General features: G+C 34.2%; 1 non-coding gene across 1 annotated transcript; it reads right to left on the bottom strand.

Annotated features, from left to right (window-relative positions):
- Window positions 1-234: 234 nt before the first annotated feature.
- Window positions 235-341, bottom strand: LOC128283393 (small nucleolar RNA R71). The gene has a single exon (XR_008273734.1). It is a non-coding gene; the product is annotated as a small nucleolar RNA R71 (small nucleolar RNA).
- Between the last annotated feature and the right edge of the window lie 17,710 nt (window positions 342-18,051).

Below are 18,051 nucleotides of genomic sequence, written 5' to 3'. Positions count from 1 at the left end.
AGTGGGATGCCCATGGAAGATCCACACTTTCACTTTATATTGTTTATGGAGATGAGTGATTCCTTCAAGCTAACTGGAGTAACCGAGGATGCACTAATGTTGAAATTGTTCCCATATTCACTAAGGGACGGAGCTAAAGCATGGTTAATTTCATTGCCACCTGGTTCAGTTTCTACATGACAATAACTAGCCGGACGTTTCTTAATGAAGTATTTCCCACCTAGAAAAAGTGCTAAGTTGCGGAACGAGATCACTACTTTTCAGTAGATGGATGATGAATCTCTATATAAGGCATGGGAAAGATTTAAAGAGTTATTAAGGAAATTCCCTCACCATGGGACCAGTTGGAGACATTTTATAATGGTCTCAACGTACACATAAAGATGGTGGTCGATGCTTCAACAAATGGTACTCTCCTTTCTAAGTCGTATAATGAGGCTTATGAAATCATTGAAAAAATTGTTACTAAAAACTACCAGTAGCCAACCAACCGAGTAACTTGGGGAAGACGAGTAGTAGGAATAAATAAAGTTAAAGCCCTCACTTCACTTGTAGCTTAGGTATCTTCCATATCCTTAGTGCTTAAAAATTTTACTGCTAACGGATTAAATAATGTTGCAACCCAACCATCAAGTCAATTTGAAAATATGTCCTGTGTATACTATGGGGATGGAAATTTGTTTGAAAATTGTTCATCAAACTCAGAGTCTATATATTACATGGGAAATCATAACCAAAACAAAAGTGGCCAAAGACCACATTCAAACTTTTATAACCCTTCATGGTGGAACCATTCAAACTTTTCTTGAAGTAATCAATGAGCTAGACCTAGTAACACTAACATGCAACCTAGATAAAACTAATCTTCAGGATTCCTACAGCAAGTTCAAAAACCATCCCAAGTCAAACCTTCCAAAAGTTTGGAAAACTTGTTGAAGGCGTACATGTTAAACAATGATGCTAGTTTGAGAAATGTGGAAAATCAAGTAAGTCAACTAGCTACTAAAATTTGAAATAGACCACAAGGAGCTTTGCCTAGTGATACCAAAAATCTAAGAGTTTCGGGCAAGGAACATTCCAAGGCGGTCATGTTATGAAGTGTAAAGACCTTGGAACCTAAGGAGGTTCAGATTGAAGATGGGCCCTCTAACAAAGATGAAGTTGAACCTCAAGTTGAAACTCCCACTTCAAAAAAGCTGAATGCTGGAAACTCTGATGAGGTAAATCCTAACTTAGTTAATTCTGATTATCTATCACCTATGTTAGGTGTAGAAATAATTCCTTAGAAGAGTTGTTCAATCAAGCTAAGGTTCCAACACCTCAATATCCACAAAGGTTTGAGAAACAGAAACAGGAGGTGTAGTTCAAGAAGTTCTAAGAATCTTCATATCAATATCCCATTGGTAGAAGCTTAGAACAAATGTCGAAATATGTCAAGTTCATAAAGGACATTTTGTCCAAGAAAAGGAGATGATCTGTCGTAATACGAAGTAGAAGATTAAACTAGCTTTCATACCTGAGGAGCTTGAATACCAAAAGTTTTCTTATGTTCTAGTTAAGTTTTTATATTTTAGTTTAAATTCAATAAAAAGTGTATTTAGGGTCTTTTATTGACCTTAGGGGCCGAATAAGGCCTAAAGGCGAGCTAACATACTTAGTAAGTGTGTAGGGTACCATTCAAAGGTGTAAGAACTCAAAACTGGTCATTGGGTTGCAACACGAGGAGTGTGATGTCACAGCATAGAAAGTAGAACGCCAGATTTGCTATAGTGCCTTTGGTGTTGCGACACAGCCATGGGTTGTCACGACACACCCCTGAAGTTACCCCTGAACCATGCATACTGCCTTTGATGTCGTGACTCGTGTACTAAGGTGTAGAAACACCGGTCTTATACGAGAAACACTTATGAGACAGTGGTATTTTAGTCTGAGTAATGAAAATTAAACACGAGAATGTCAGTTGACCTAGGGTTGAGGATCACGGAAACCCTAACTTTATAAATAAGATTCTAATTTTTTTCTTCGTAAATTTAGTTTTAATTTTTTCCTTTCTTTGAGACTTTAGGTTTATTTCAATTCTTTTCTATTTGTGTTCTTTGGAGAACATGAGTTGTAAACATGATCAAACTACTGTGGATTTTGCGCTTCAATAAAGACAATTTAGGATTCTCTTAAACCTTTCTCTTGATTTGTTATTTTTATTTATTTTTATTTATTTTTATCACCAAGGTTATTGTGAAATCATGAGATCCGCGAGGAATTAATACTCTTAAGGGGATTAGTGAGTGAAGATGTGGTTAATTGATTACTATGTAGGGTTTTCTTAACGGATTAGCTGTTTGGTTGAGGAAGAACTTAAACCCTAGGCTTGATGACCTTAGGAAGTCAATTAGGTATGAATTAACCCAAAATTGGTATTGCCCATCCGTGAACACATTATCCCTAATCTGTTCTGGACTGTGAGGTTGAGAGATAAGTAGTTATTACCAACTCATTAGTTTAGTGGAAGATCAAAAGAGCCTGCTAGGGTAATGACTAGTTGATTAATTAGAAACCCAAAAGAGGAACTAGTTATGACCACCGAAGCAAGCTAATCACCCATGCTTAGAATTGATTAAGTTCATAAATTAGTTTTTCGAAGTCCTTTATTATTTATGTTTTTATTTTTATTTTTTTTTTTATAAAAATGAAAAACCCTTTATTTATGTTTATTTGTAATATAGTTTATTTAAAGTACTAATTAGACCTATTTGAATTTAGGTTAGAATTAATTAGTAACTCGCTTCCCTTGGGTACAATCCTTGGAGTACTCACCCACTTCATTGTAACTATATTACAACCTAATCCGTATACTTGTGAACACCACCTTGATTTCATATCTTTTAGTTGCAGTATTCATACTCTAGATATTAGTACGTCCGGAGGCCGTCAATTTGTTGGCGCTGTTTCCAGGGAGGCAACGTTACTAAGTTCATCTTAATTTTTACATCTTCATAGAATAGTTAGGAAATTAATAAATTATAGATACATTTTTGCTTTATTCTTACTAATATTTTTCTTCTATTTTCCTTCAATTTCAACGTATAGGATGGTACTTACAGATTTATCCACTTATTCAGCAAGATTAACAGTTAGATTCTTAGGGTAATGTAGACGATGTAGATTAAGGGAAGTTGATGAAATAACCTTAATATGCTTTGGTTAAGTAACCTTAACAAAATGATGCACGTGCTAGGAAAAATGTGCTTTGACATGAATTGGTTATGACCTAGTATTACTTGACCTATTATCCAAAGCTCGTATTTTGAATTAAGTCATTCATTATTAACATGGATTTCTTCTAACTTTAGTTTTGAAGATTAAAGAAAAGAGGATCCAAAAGTCTTTCTTAGGTAGTTTGAACATATATGCAATACCTTCACACACACTGGTGAGTCAGTAGAGACTGTCAAACTGTTGTTAATAAGATTTTCTCTAGATGGACAAGTGAAAGCTTGGTTAGATGCACTTCCACCATATACAATTAACACATGGACTAATTTTGTGCAAGTATTCCTTCGTCTAGTTCTGCCAATGACTCAGGTAATTAGTACACATGAAAAAGTATTAAATTTAAAAATATGTTGTTGAAACATTGGGACAAGCATGGGACAAATTTTAAATCATCCTTAGGTTGATATTGGGAGGAGGCATACATTTTGCAATTCAAATCCAAAATTTCTATGATAGGTTAGATGGTCAGAATAAGCATCAAATTTTATATCATAAATGGGGGAAGTATCTAGACAAAAACTGGGCAAGAAATCATGGATATATTAGAGAAAGTCTGTAACACCCTGAATTTGGGGCCTAGAAGAGTTGGGCTTTGAGTCTGGGATTCGGATAGAAAAAAACCTGAATAATTAAGAAGTTTTAAATATTATAGTTTAAGAAAAATTTTGAATTAAATTACTACTAGAAAATTTTATTGTATTTATTATTACGGATATTTTATATTTTTATGAAATTTTAATTAGTATTATGAGATAAAATTATTATTATTAGAAAAATATTCTTGTATGTATGTTTGAAAAATTTTATGAAAATTATTATTACTTCTTGTATTATTAATATTTGAAATTTTATTATTAGATATATTTATAAAATTATTATTATAATTACTATTATTAGATAGGAAAAATATATATATATAAAAGTATTGTTGTTTTGGTGTTTAAACTCTAGGAAAAAAATTGTTTTAATTTTTGCCTCATAGAGGGAATCTGGGCATAAGGCTTATAAAATAAATTGGGCAAGACTGGGCATGAAGAAGCGTACCTGGCCCAGTGGTGAGCATGCTAGGTAGTGGGAAGGAGAGCTGGGGTTCGACTCCCAGCATGTGCAAAAGTGTTTTATTTTTCTTTATATCAGGGAACGACGCATGGAAGCCTTATATATAGTTGGGGTTAAAAGGTAACACAAAGGGAAGTTTGGTCCAATGGCAGAGGTGCTGGGAGTGTGGTATAGTGCCTAGGTTCGAGGGTTGGTGTACGCAAAGGCTTGTTTTTATTTTAGAAGCCAGGTCGTACTAAAGTAAGGTTTAAGAATAGTTGCAACCGAGTTATGCTACAAGGACGCTTGTGGCGCAGTTGCAATAGGGTGCTAGGAGCTCCACAAGGGCACGGGTTCTAGTCCAGGCGTAGGTATGTTTTAATTTTATATTTTTAAAATGAACAGGACTTCAAAGAGTAACCTTTAAGATAAAATGTGACAAGATATTGTTGAAAGCGAGCAGCGTCCAGTGTGCAGCGTCTTTGGCAATCTGGAGAGCGGCGTTACGCACAAGAGAGTGCTTCTTTTTACTGTAGCGTGGGAAGGGCCGTACGGGATTGAAACTCTACTAGCAACAGGAGGAGTCGACGAGCGGTGGACTGCTGCTAAGCAGTGGAGAGTTTGAATTAAATTCAAACTTTGAATTTGGCCATGAATTAAGGAGCTAAGGAAGGAATTAAAATTGGAAAAGGAATTTTGTGCCTATTTAAGCACCCATTCGGGCATAAGCATGAGGTGCCGATTGCTTTTATTTTGGGGGGCCTTCATGAGTTATATCCTTCTTGGAGGTTTGGGATTTTTTTTTTGTGTGGTAGCCAATTCTCTCCTTTTCTATTTTCTTTCCTCGAAGCCAAATTCTATTTAAAACAACTTTTTCTTCTCAAATATTGGTTGCCGATAACTCCTTTCGTTGAAACCATATCTCCTTTCCTTTTAATCTTTCAAAAGACCGAACCTCTAATCTTACATCTCTTCCTCTACTGATTGTCTCTTCGATGGTGAACTTATCGTCACCTATTTTTCTTTTAGATCGCAATAGCCATATTCTAGGATAGATCCAAAAGCCGAAAAGCTTCATATTTTAGTGATTCGAGAATTAATATTTAGATCTATTTTCTACGCACGTTTAAGTTGGATTCATAATGGATTTGGGGTAGAAAGGTATTTGGAACGTTCTTCAACGAGTAGATCTCTTGGTAAGTATTCGAACCTTCTTTCCATTCATATCTTGTGGTTTAAGAAAAGCTGAAAACCCCTATATACATAGGGTGGTACGTAAACTAAATTTGAAAGGATTTTTTTGGTGTTATTTGGCTTGTTGGTGCTAGTGAGGATTAAAGGCTGCCAATCGAGGAGTGTGTGAAAAGCTTGGATCATCGGAGTGACTAAATCTAGATCTAGTCATCAATTTTGGCAAAGGTATGAACCCTAGGGCCATTATGAATGGTGGCCGAATATGTAAGCGATGATAATAGATAGTTTTCGATTTGGTTTAAATATTAGCATGATCTAATCTATAAGCGGTTGATTATAGGAGAAATCGCATAGGAGATCTCGTCAAGGAATATCACAAATTAGGTGTGTATCGAACACCCTCTCATAGTTCAATTTGGCAAAAGCCAAAATGCCGAAATTCTGGCATTTCATGGGCTTGTGAGTGTGCGAGTGCTCACAAGACATTTAGAAATCATTACATATGAAATCGCAAAGTGGTAAGCTAGTCGTGTATGAAATTTTGTGCACTTTGGTAATTGGGCCTCGATAGACTAAAACTGGGCCCAATGGGCTTACGGGCCCATACGAGAAAAAAGATAATAAAAAAATAGGCAATAAGTATGTTCTATTAGACTCTGGAATCGAAACTACTTAAACCGATAAACTGGTCATAAAACTTGAATTAAATGGGCTTAAATTGCTAGTGGACACTGTAGGGCCCATTAGGGGTTTTAGGGCCCAATGGCTAAAATTGTGAAATTGAGATGAATAAATTATTGCGATGACAAATGGGCTAGTAAGGACCGTAACATTCATAAGAACCCTTAAAACTGATAAAATTACTGAAATACCTTTATAGGTGGAAAATTTATAGATTTACCCCTAGGAGTAAAAGTACCGATTACCCCTAGGGTTAAGGTTGACCTGAATGCATGTTTGACTGTTACTATTTACTGCATGCCATGTTATTATTATCTGATGCATGGGACTGGGTTATTGATGGAGGAAGTACTGAAAGTGGTTTGTCCACGCACTGGAGGCTTTGCCTCAACTTACCGATATCTGACGCTATCTTTGCAAGCTGTGGAGTGTGAAATTTGAGTGGGTTGAGCTATTCCCACATGGAGTGGAGGGTGGTGCGGGTGGAGTGTAGTGATTGGTTATAGGTGGGTTGGGCTTGCATACACGAATATGTCTATTCTGTTTTGGAATGGGCCTACGGCCATCTTGTTATCTGAAAAAGGGCTAAGGCCCGGTTTATAAATTCGAAAAGGGCTTGACCTAGTACCCTGATTATCGATTAGGGCTTAGGCCCAATGGGCTTGAGCTGACTTGGGCTTTGGATGGGTTTTCCATATACGCTGAGTTTTTGAAACTCACCCCCTTTCTCTTCCATCCTTGCAGGTGAGCCCTAGTTGGTAGACTTGGAGCTGGGCGAGATTCAGAGTGGCCACGAAGATTAAATTTTAAATAAGTATCAAGTAGCTTCCTTTTTAATTTTCGCATTTATTTTTGATTATTTCTATTTTGGTTAAAGTTGTAATAAGGCTGCTCTATTATTTTTATTTTGGGTTTTTAAATTACTTAAATCGTTTTCGACTTGAGATTCACATCACTTAAATTGATTCCTTGAAATTGCTTAACTCTAGGTTTATCAAAAATTACTTGTTTCAAACCGACACGACAACCAAACATCTTCGAAACGAAACTTTTCAAAGTACAAAAAAAGTCATGTTTTTCTAAACCCTTAACAATCGATAATGGATAGGACTCTCACAAGTGAATCGGAACATTTCTCTTAAAACTTCATTAATGGTTTTTGCAAAGCTCACCCAAATTTTAGTAAACTAGGTAACTTGGTTAGTGGTAGGTAGTGTGACACACCGGATTCGGCCGTAACATCTAGGCCGGGTTTGTGGTGTTACAAAGTTAGTGAAAATGAATTCACATGGGACATACACTGGAATTAGAAGATGCAAAACTAGCAAAGGTTAAGCCAGAAGAATAGACCTACCATAACATGGAGTTGACAATGGTGGACTTTGTTGAAAATAATGAATACGAATTAGAAGAAGGCTTGCATGATGCTAAACAAAAGAATAAGGAAATAACCTTGCAACTTGATTGGCGGCGTAAAAGTAGAGGACAAACAGAACAGGTCATCCCTACTACAACAAAAATGGTTCCTTCTATGATCAAACCGCCAGAACTAGAATTTGGGAAAGCATAACACCTTAGCTATAATCATAGCTGCAGGACTAACTTCTGAGTAGGAATGAGCAATATTAAGTGTATTGAGGACACACAAAACAATAGTTGGATGGAGTATTGCTGATATAAAAAGGACTAACCCTATATTATGTCAACATAAGATCAGATGGAAGAAGGAAAGAAACCAGTGGTGGATGCACAATGTCATCTAAATCCATCCATAAAAGAGGTGGTGAAAAAGGAATTACTTAAACAGTTAAACGCTATTATTGTGTCTACAATTTTTGATATTGAATGGGTTAGCCCTACACAATGTGTTCCAAATAAAAATTGTAGAAAATGATAAAAATAAGTTAATCACAACAAGGACAGTCACTGGTTAGAGGGTATGCATTGATTACGAAAACTAAATGATGCAACAAAAAGAGTTCATTTTCCTCTTCCTTTTATCAATCAAATGTTGGATAGATTGGAAGGTAAAGAGTATTATTGTTTTCTTAATGGATACTCAAGATATAATCAGATTCCCATACATCCAAACGATCTAGAAAAAAACTACATTCACATGCCCTTTTGGAACATACGCTTTTAAATGGATGCCATTCAAATTATGCAATGCCCCAACAACATTTATGAGATGCATGACTGCTATTTTTGCTTATATGCAGGGGAAGACTTCGATGTATTCATAGATGGTTTTTCAGTATATGGGGATTCCTTCTGGGAATATTTCGATAACCTTGAGAAAGTTTTGAAGAGATGTGAAGAAATCAATCTAGTGCTTAACTAGGAAAAAATGATAGCTCAGAAACTATATTTGGGAAGATCTGTATGGAATTTCACAAGTGTGCAGATAAAAAAACAAGATTTCTCACCAGGACAAAAGGTACACTTGTTTAATTCAAGATTGAAATTATTCCCTTGCAAACTAAAATCAAGATGGACAGGCCCATATACTATAAACCAAGTGACACCTCATGGGGCTATTGTACTGATCGAAAACAAATGGAAAAATTTTCTTGTCAATGTACAAAGAGTAAAGCATTATTTTGGTGGGATGAAAAACAAAGTGATTGAAACACAAATATTGCTATGCAAGGTTTTATGGAGTCAATATGAACGAGGAGAAATTTTGGAAAAGGAATGGGAAATAGACGAAGAAAGTAAAATAAACTGGGGTCTAGCAGTAACGATTACATAAGACAGGAATTGTTTTCCATATCGCGACACCAGATCAGCATGTCATGACACTGAATGAAATTCAACCCAGGTAAATTGTTTTCAATGTCACAACAATAAATGGGGATGTCGCGACACCCTGGTGTAACCTACAACCTAAATTTACTAACTTAGGACATGTTGTTGGAGAGTTTTAGTAGACTTAGGACTGATTAATTATTAGTTCTTTACAAATAACATTGTAACACGTAGGTTTATGCAAGCGTACACAGTCGTTATCAAGTAATAAGTAAGTATCGATTTATCGTCTCCACAGGGATTGTGTTTGTGTTAAATCACTTGATTGTAAAATTACCCTTAACAATTTGGTAAATAAAAATACAATATGGTTGAAAAGTGGTGATTAAAATATATTAAACTAAATGCAATGATCCCTAATGCAAATTATCCTAAATATGCAAACTATATGAATGAAATAGATTTTAGCAAAATTAAACACAATTTGCAACAATTATAACATAAATAAACTAGGATAATCACTTTAATTAAACTCAATTTATTATCAACATGCTTAATAACATTCGGAAAAACATTCCATGGCAAGTAGATCTTTCATGAGTTTGGAAACCACTTTAGGTCCTTTCGGAATCCTTTACTTAGTAAATACATATTTTATTGATCCTTATTTATTAAGGGTTTCTTACCATTCGTGTAAGGTAACAGGGACGTGCTAGGTTTAAAACATTTTAATCACACAAATCTAAAAACTATGCAGATAACAGAGCTTGGTTAGAATTGTTATGCAACCTACAATTTAATCGGGTTAGGATCTAACTTGAGCATGCACATTTCAATTATGTGTCCACTAGCCGTCGTCTGGTTAGGATCGCTCAGCTAATTCAGGTGCATTTCAATCACGTATGAACGAAATTCAATCATGTATGAACGAAATGTAGACTTGATTTTAAGCATGAATCAAATAAATATTATTTAATCAAAGCAATCATCCTAGCTTAAATAAAATTAAGCTAACATTTTTGTAAACTAGAACAAAGAACACATAACAAACATTTTCAGATTAAATTAAAGAAAAGAAAGATTAAACCTAAATCAGAGTGGCTACCACCCAAGACTCTAACCGACGAGGCTCCTTCATTCCTTCGCTTTGCTCTTTTGCTGATAACTCTCCAAGGCGGTAGACCAAGGGCTCTTTAAGAGGCTTAATTGCTAAAATCTCTATGAAGAGATGATGCTAGGTGTGGGAAATGGAAAATGCTAAAGAGAATTGAGAGAGAAGAGAATGATGAGGGATAAGGGATGATTTTTGAGAGATCAAATGAGGTCTTATTTATAGGTGAAGAAACGAGGGTATTTTGCTAAAAATAGAGAGGTTTGGTCTCTTCAAGCTTTTCCAATGAGTGGTCAGCCATGCTTAGAGGATTTTGAGTTGAATTTTGCTTGGTTTTTAAGCAATTTAAATGCCATAACAACTCCGGACTGAGACTCGGTCAAATGTAAATCTTCGGGCAAATCTCTAATTTCTTTAACATTGTAAGAACCTTGTGTAATTAAACCAAAAAGTGGTTTATGTGGACAACCATGTGTAGCTGAATTTGGGTTGACTTGGTCTTCAATTTGGACGATTTTTTTGTAATCCAGCAAACCTATCAGACCTGTCCAAAATAAATAGATAAATTAAAGGACTAAAGAACAAAATTTATCCAATTTAAATAATTAATTCAAACCCAAATTATTAATGAAATATTTTTAAATGAATTATTAAATATAATTTTATATTTTATTATTTAATTTAATCATGCATGGCCCATTTATGTCTTAAAAATATAATATGTTCAAATAAATATAAAATAAGTCATTTTATGCATGAAAACTATATAATAAAGCATAAAATCACATTTTAATAATTTCTATGTCCTAATTTCATATTTTTCACAGATTTTATTAATTTATTAAACAATTACTTAGTTTTAACAACGAATTTAAGTAAAAATGTGATAAATTACGTAGGAAAAATCCTATATATTTTTCAGTTTATACACCCCCAAACTTAAATCATTGCTCGTCCCGAGTAATGTTTATGCACAGCAAAAGGTCTTGCTAAGGCAAAATTGCTAACTATGTAAGTAGCATCAATCTTTGTCCCATAATCATGCATTAATAACTTCATGTTCATAGATCTTCTTTATTAATAGCTAAATCATATGCAAATATTTTTAAAGTTCTATACTACGTTTCAAAATATGCCAACATGAATCATCGTTTGTATGTATGTCACAGCCACAGATAACATTCTTCATTCAACATAATTTCTTATCAATCAAGAAAACAATCATAAGGCTTATTTATGATCTTCATATGTTGAACTTAGTACTTTCTCTCCACTAATGTAGGTGACATAATCATCAAATCAATAGGTCTTTTATAAGGTTGTAATAGGGCTCGGTTAAAGGTAGGGATTTTAAGAGATGAGACATTTTGGTTTCAAAATCTTAACCTTTAACTGTCTTGGATTTTTCAAAATGCAACCTTTTTTATTTAAGTGAACCTTTGGAACACCCACAAACTTATTTTGAACTCAAGCTCATACATTTTCCCTTTTTTGAAGACTGAGCAAACTTTTCTTCGCTCTTCTTTTATCTTTTTTTTTATTTAAGCATGAGCACATACATCTTTTTGAAAATTTCCTCAAATGTTGATTACCAAGACAAATTTAGTTAAGATGGGTGCAAAAAATTAGGATAACTTTAAAAGATGGTAATGTGGCTTATAATGTAGGTTCATTGCAATAAATAGGCCCTTAAGCTCAAAATTACAGGTTCAAGGGTCTAATATCATAGGGTTGGCTCGAAAAGGCTCAAATGATCCAAAGAAATAGTGCCTATATCATTTTAGATTTTTATGTCCCCTAAGATTTTACCTCAAGAAAGTTACTAAGTCAATTCTAAAGATATAAACCATCATGCATGTCTAATCTCAAGAGAAACTAAGTTTTCATTGCAAACATTACTAAGGCTAAGATCATACAAGCATTCCATTCTTCATGATAACATACTTTCGCTCAAATAAAATCATCATTCATACTTGTATACAAACTATCTCATTAACAAAAAATGCCTCTAAACATTCATTTATTAAAACGTACTTATGAAAGAAATGATTGAAACATACTTGAAAATTTTAAAAATTTAATCAATTTATTTACCTTACCCTTTTTAAATTTAAAAAGAAGCAATGTCCTCATTGTAAGAACAAAGTAATGAATGAAAACTGACCACCAGGTAGGATTGAAAAGAAAGAGAGGTGAGTTATTAAGACTGCTTAAATACCAAGTCTTTCCTAATAACCCAATCTTAGACATGTTCATTCCCATTACCACATTACTTAATCTTTTTCTTTCTAAAAAAGTGTTAAGTTTTTCATACTTGTTATGTTTTATTCTACAGAAATTAAATCCTAATTACGAAAGAAATAGATTCCTAAAGACCTAAAAATAATAAAATAAATCAAGACAAGAATCCCCCAATTTATTTTTCTGACTCATTCCCCTTGTCTTTTTCAGCTCCATCTCCATCTGCATAGTCAGTACCTTCCGTTCATGTCTTAAAGATAGCATCTGGGAACTCAGGAACAAAAGTATTAGAGATACTCTTAAAAGTATTTCAAATTGAGTCATCTCTCAATTTTGCATATTTCCAGTCAGTTTGTTGTTGATTGTGCATGAACATGCACATATCCATCATAATTGACAACTCCGATTCCTTTGAAGTACTTGCAGAAGTTAGCATTGGAGTTGTAGATTCAGGTTCAACATTTAGCTTGACTGTTTCTTTTTCTGGCTCAACTTTTGGTTTAGGTGTTGCAGATCCTTCAACTGGTTTAGGACTATTCGGGTCCTTGTCAGATTGTTCTTCTTCAGTGTCCGTAACTGAATTTGTAATAGCCAGTTTTTAGTCAAATCATAATAGTAGTTTTGAGACCAAAAATATGAAGTCAAAATAAGTATTTTATTATTATTTTAATGTCTACATCGTGAAAATATAATTGTATGAAAATTTTGTTAAGAAATTTTATCATTTAAATGCTTAATTCGATAAAAAGGACTAAATTGCGTAAAGTGAAAAAGTAGAGTTCTATTAGCTAAAGGTGTCTAATAGCTATAGAAATTTAATTTGGAGGTCCTTATATGGTAATTAACCCATTATTTAGTTAGTAGATGATGATGGCTTGGTATAAGTGTAATTATTAAATATTTTTAAGGTTATGTTAGTAAATTATTAAATAAAGACTAATTAAATGAAATAAAACAAAATATTATCTTTTAGTCATCATCTTCAACGGATTACCAAAAGAAAAAGAAGCCATTTTGTTCATCTAGGGTTTGGTCACTTTGGAGCTTAATTGGTAAGTGATTTTGACTCGGTTTTTAATGATTTCTATGTTTTTTAGATCATTGCAACTAGTTCTAGCTAGCCCAGGGACTATTTTCCAAAACTGTTAAAGATTTTGAACGATTCATTTGATGAATAAGCATGATTTTTGAAGTTTCTTAATAGATTATGAATAGTTGTTGATAAATAAACAAGTTTTGTTAAGTGATTTTTAATGAAAATGCAAATTAGGGGCTAAATTGTGAAATGTGTAAATTTAGTGGTTAAAATGTGAAATAAATGAAAAATATGGGCTGCTAGGGGCATAATAGTAATTTTTCTAGCTTGGGTTGTGGTTAAATTGCATGAATTTGTGTTTTTGTGAAATAAGGACTAAATTGTAAAAGATGTAAAACATTAGGGGCAATTGTGTAAAAATGCCTTAAAGTGAATTTTGGACTAAATTGAATAGAAAGGTGATTAAATAAGTTAATTTTGGTTATATTTAGATCAAGAAAGGTGAAATACAGACTTAGATCAGGGAAAGAACAAAGTTACAGAATAGTTGACCTATGTCGTCGTTTCTATGTACAAGGTAAGTTCGTATGTAATAAGCATTGTTAAAATTATGCTTTAAATGCTTTGATATTGCATAAATTGTGTATTTAAGACTAAAATCATGTTTGAAGACGATTCGGCTAATTATGGGCACTTAGTGTACGAAATCGAGATAGCTTCGGTTATATATTGCACTTAGTGTGCGAGGTTGAGATAGCTTCGGCTATATATATTCATTGGCACTTAGTATGCAAAATTAATACAGCTACGACTATTTATTTGGCACTAAGTGTGTGAGTTTCCTGAGTATCCAAAAATATTCTGAATGGTTTAATGGATATGTTAAAGATGTGAATGAGTAATATACTGAAAGGATGAAAAATTAAGGAAATTACATCTAAATTGATGGATGCAAATGTGGTAGGTTGGTGATATATTATGAGATATGTTTTTGGCTGTGTATTTCTCTATGTTTTATAGTGTTTCCAAAGCTAGCTCAGATTCGGGGACCATTAGAGATCACTTCACACTATCCAACTATCACTCCGTACTTTTGAAATTAAGATTTGGGTCATACGGCATGTATAGGGACTTTGGTCATTTTGATTATGAGATGATAATGATTTTGGTCATTTGAAATGAATTGTAAATGTATATGGTTTGGATTTCATATATGGCCATGTGAGTTGGCTTATATTGGTGATTTTGATGATGTATATATGTGTGCATATGGTTTATGTTATGTGTGTAAACACCCCTAACCCGTATCTGTCACCGGAGTAGGGTTACGAGGTATTACCGATCAATACACATCATTTAACATACATAACTCAAAAATTTTTGCATTCATACTTGTAAATCATTCAACACAATCACATTGTCCCTTATAAGGGCCTACGAGGCCTTTATCATGCTTTAGAAGTGGTTTAGGACTAAACTGATAATATATGAAAATTTTGGAAACTTAGAAAAATTTCAGCCATACGGGGTCACACGCCCGTGTGATCAGGCCATGTGTCTCACACCTCTCTAGACACGCCTATGTCTCAGACCATGTGGCAAAAAGGCATACATATTGACTTGTATCACACGGCCAAAGACACGCCCGTGTGCTAGGCCTTGTGAAACTGAAGGGTATACTGACTTATGCAACACGGCCAAGTCATACGCCCATATGCTAGGTTGTGTGCCAATTAGGGGGTATATTGACTTGTACCACACGGCCAGTCACACGGCCGTGTGTGAGACCGTGTGGAGCATACTAACTTCAATTCAATTTCAACACCAGGGGACACACGGCCGTGTAACATGACCATGTGTCACACGCTCGTGTCTTTACCCGTGTAAACAAAAATAGGCCATTTGCAAGGCCAATTTGCCACCCCAACTTCAATGTACCTACACAAGGTAAAATGGTACCATTTAGGCAACCAAAATCATTAACCAAATGCACAATTCATACCATTATAATTTCATCTATTCTAATTCTCAAATCACTACCATTTACTTAGCGAAATACATGCCACAACAATATCAAACAATATGGTTCATTTACCATAATTCGCATAACCATTTGAGCAATTATAAACCAAAACCACATTCATACCAAAACATACCAAAATAAGCCATCACTCATGGCTATATATATACAAACCAAAACATATATATTTACAAGCCATTTCTAATAGCCAAACATACATCAACATTAACATCATTTACAAGCCAAATCTCATAGACATGATTACAACCAAACTACCACATCTAGCCTATACATGCCATATACCAAAAATGTATAATCCAAAAGTACTAACTTAGATGTTTAATAGTGTGATGATGTTTCTAACGACTCCTGGATCCGAGCTAGCCTTGATTCATTATAAAACATAGGAAAATAACATGAAGTAAGATTCATTGCTTAGTAAGCTCGTATGTGAACAATAAACAACTATCACCATTCATTCATCATTCAAATAATGGAAAACGATATACAACAATTCTATTAAATCTCAAAGCTATCAAATGGTCATTCACATAACTTACCAAGGAACTCATCAATTCCATAGTTTTAATACTCAATTCATTACCGTACGTACCTGTACTATCTCGTACCAATCTCATACTCAACCACATCTTTCATTTACCCGTTGAACCATTCAAAATAGAAATCGAATACTCAAGGATTTCAATCGATAAGTACCTATACCATGGCACGAAGCCAAATCAAGGTAACTTATCCCTAGATACTTATACCATGGCCCATAGCCAAATCAAGGTAACTCATCTCTAAAATACCTATGCCATGGCCCGAACCCAAATCAAGGTATAATTCGCACCCGAAGTGCCGATGTCCTGGCCCGAAGCCAACATAATAACCTAATGACATGTTACTAGCATCCTAAACTATTCCTAAGGTTCAACCGGGATTCCAACTATCGAATCTTCGTCGAATCATTTCCAAACTTGTCCGTAATCACATAATCACAATTCATGCTATATCAAAGCACATAAAATGCATTTGAAATAAAATTATAACATACGAACTTACCTCGTATTCAGAATTGACGGATTGGGTCAACTACTCGATAACCTTACTTTTCCCCCGATCTAAATCTGAATTCTTTCTTTCTTGATCTATATAAATTCCAAATTAACTTATTTAATCAACCATTCATTCAATTTAGTCCAAAACATACATTTAGCCCTATTTGCACATTAGCCCCTAAACTTTTACACTTTTAACAATTTAATCCTTATTTCACAAATACACAAAATTCACACAATTCAACAAAACCCATGGTTGGCCGAATTATATATAGGTCCCTAGCAGTTCAAAACTTTCATTTATTTGACATTTTAACCACACAATTTGCACATTTCACAATTTAATCCCTATTATGCATTTTCATCAGAAGTCACTTTACAAAACATGAAAATATATCATCAAGCTTTCATATTTCATCTTCAAACACCGAAAAACACATAGATTTAACAATGGAAATTCTCAAAATCTTTAACAGATTCAAAATTAAAGGTACGGGCTAGCTAGATTGAGCTGCAACGATTACAAAAAACATTGAAATCATCAAAAACCAAGCTAAAACTGTACCTTAATCAAGCTAGGAGTGTGTCAAACCCTAAAACACAATAAGATGATTTCTTCTTCTTCAATATTCGACCAAAAAGATGAATGGAGAAAGAAATTTGGTTTTGTTTTATTAATATTAACACTATTTATCAAATACCAAAATTAACCTTTAAATTATAACATTTAAAATCACTTAATGATGTCCATAAAATTCCATTAACTATAAAACCCCAAACCCCGCCCAGACGTTATGGCCGAATCTGGCGATGTCACATGGAATGGAATTTTGGAAACTAATTAATTACGATAAAACCATGTTCGTTTATTACTTCTATTGGTTTCGGAAACTGCTTACTCATCTAGTCGATGTTTTAAAACATAATTCGTTGCGGAAGCTTTAGAAATCATTTATTCTAAGTAAAATAGTTCATTTCATTGAAAACCTTGGTTATTAGAAAAATCTGCATTTTGTTAAGTCTGAAGTTGTAAGTCTGTAAAAGCAGTTATAATTTCCAAAGTTAAAGTAAAACAGTCCATAAAGTCCAACTACATAAAAATACCCCATAATCAATAAAACCATAAATGAAAGTAAAGCAGTTTAAATATGTGTGGCCACCATTGAGTCCTTTGCTACACCGAACCGTCAGGTCTGGGGATTACCTGTATAATTAGAATAGAAGGGGTGAGTTTACATAAACTTGGTGTGTAATCCCCACAGATAACATACATGCAATCAATCACAATCAAACAGTCAAATACAATCTGGGCCCAAGCCCATTTTAGCCTCAGTAGAAGTTCGAGCCTTAACCCCTTTCAGTTCAATATCAGATATGCATTAGGGCTTTAGCCTATCACAGTGACAGTAATGCAAACAGTAATCAGTAAACAGAGTCCTACCCAACCAGCCTCTACACACCATCTCCATCCAACCCTACACTCCATGTGGGGAATAAATCAACCCACCTAGCCCTACACTCTACGTAGTACCGAATGCGGCAGTAAACAGTAGTTTGCAGCTGAGCTGCTAGTATGTTAGGCTTAAAAGTCTTTCAGTACACTTCCGCCAAATAAAATCAACCTAACCCCATGTAATGCAACATACAA

The sequence above is a fragment of the Gossypium arboreum genome, chromosome 10, assembly GCF_025698485.1.
Source record: "Gossypium arboreum isolate Shixiya-1 chromosome 10, ASM2569848v2, whole genome shotgun sequence".
Taxonomy (NCBI): Eukaryota; Viridiplantae; Streptophyta; class Magnoliopsida; order Malvales; family Malvaceae; genus Gossypium; species Gossypium arboreum.
The sequence above is the reverse complement of the archived record's forward strand: the minus strand, read 5'-3'. Positions and strand labels throughout refer to the sequence as shown.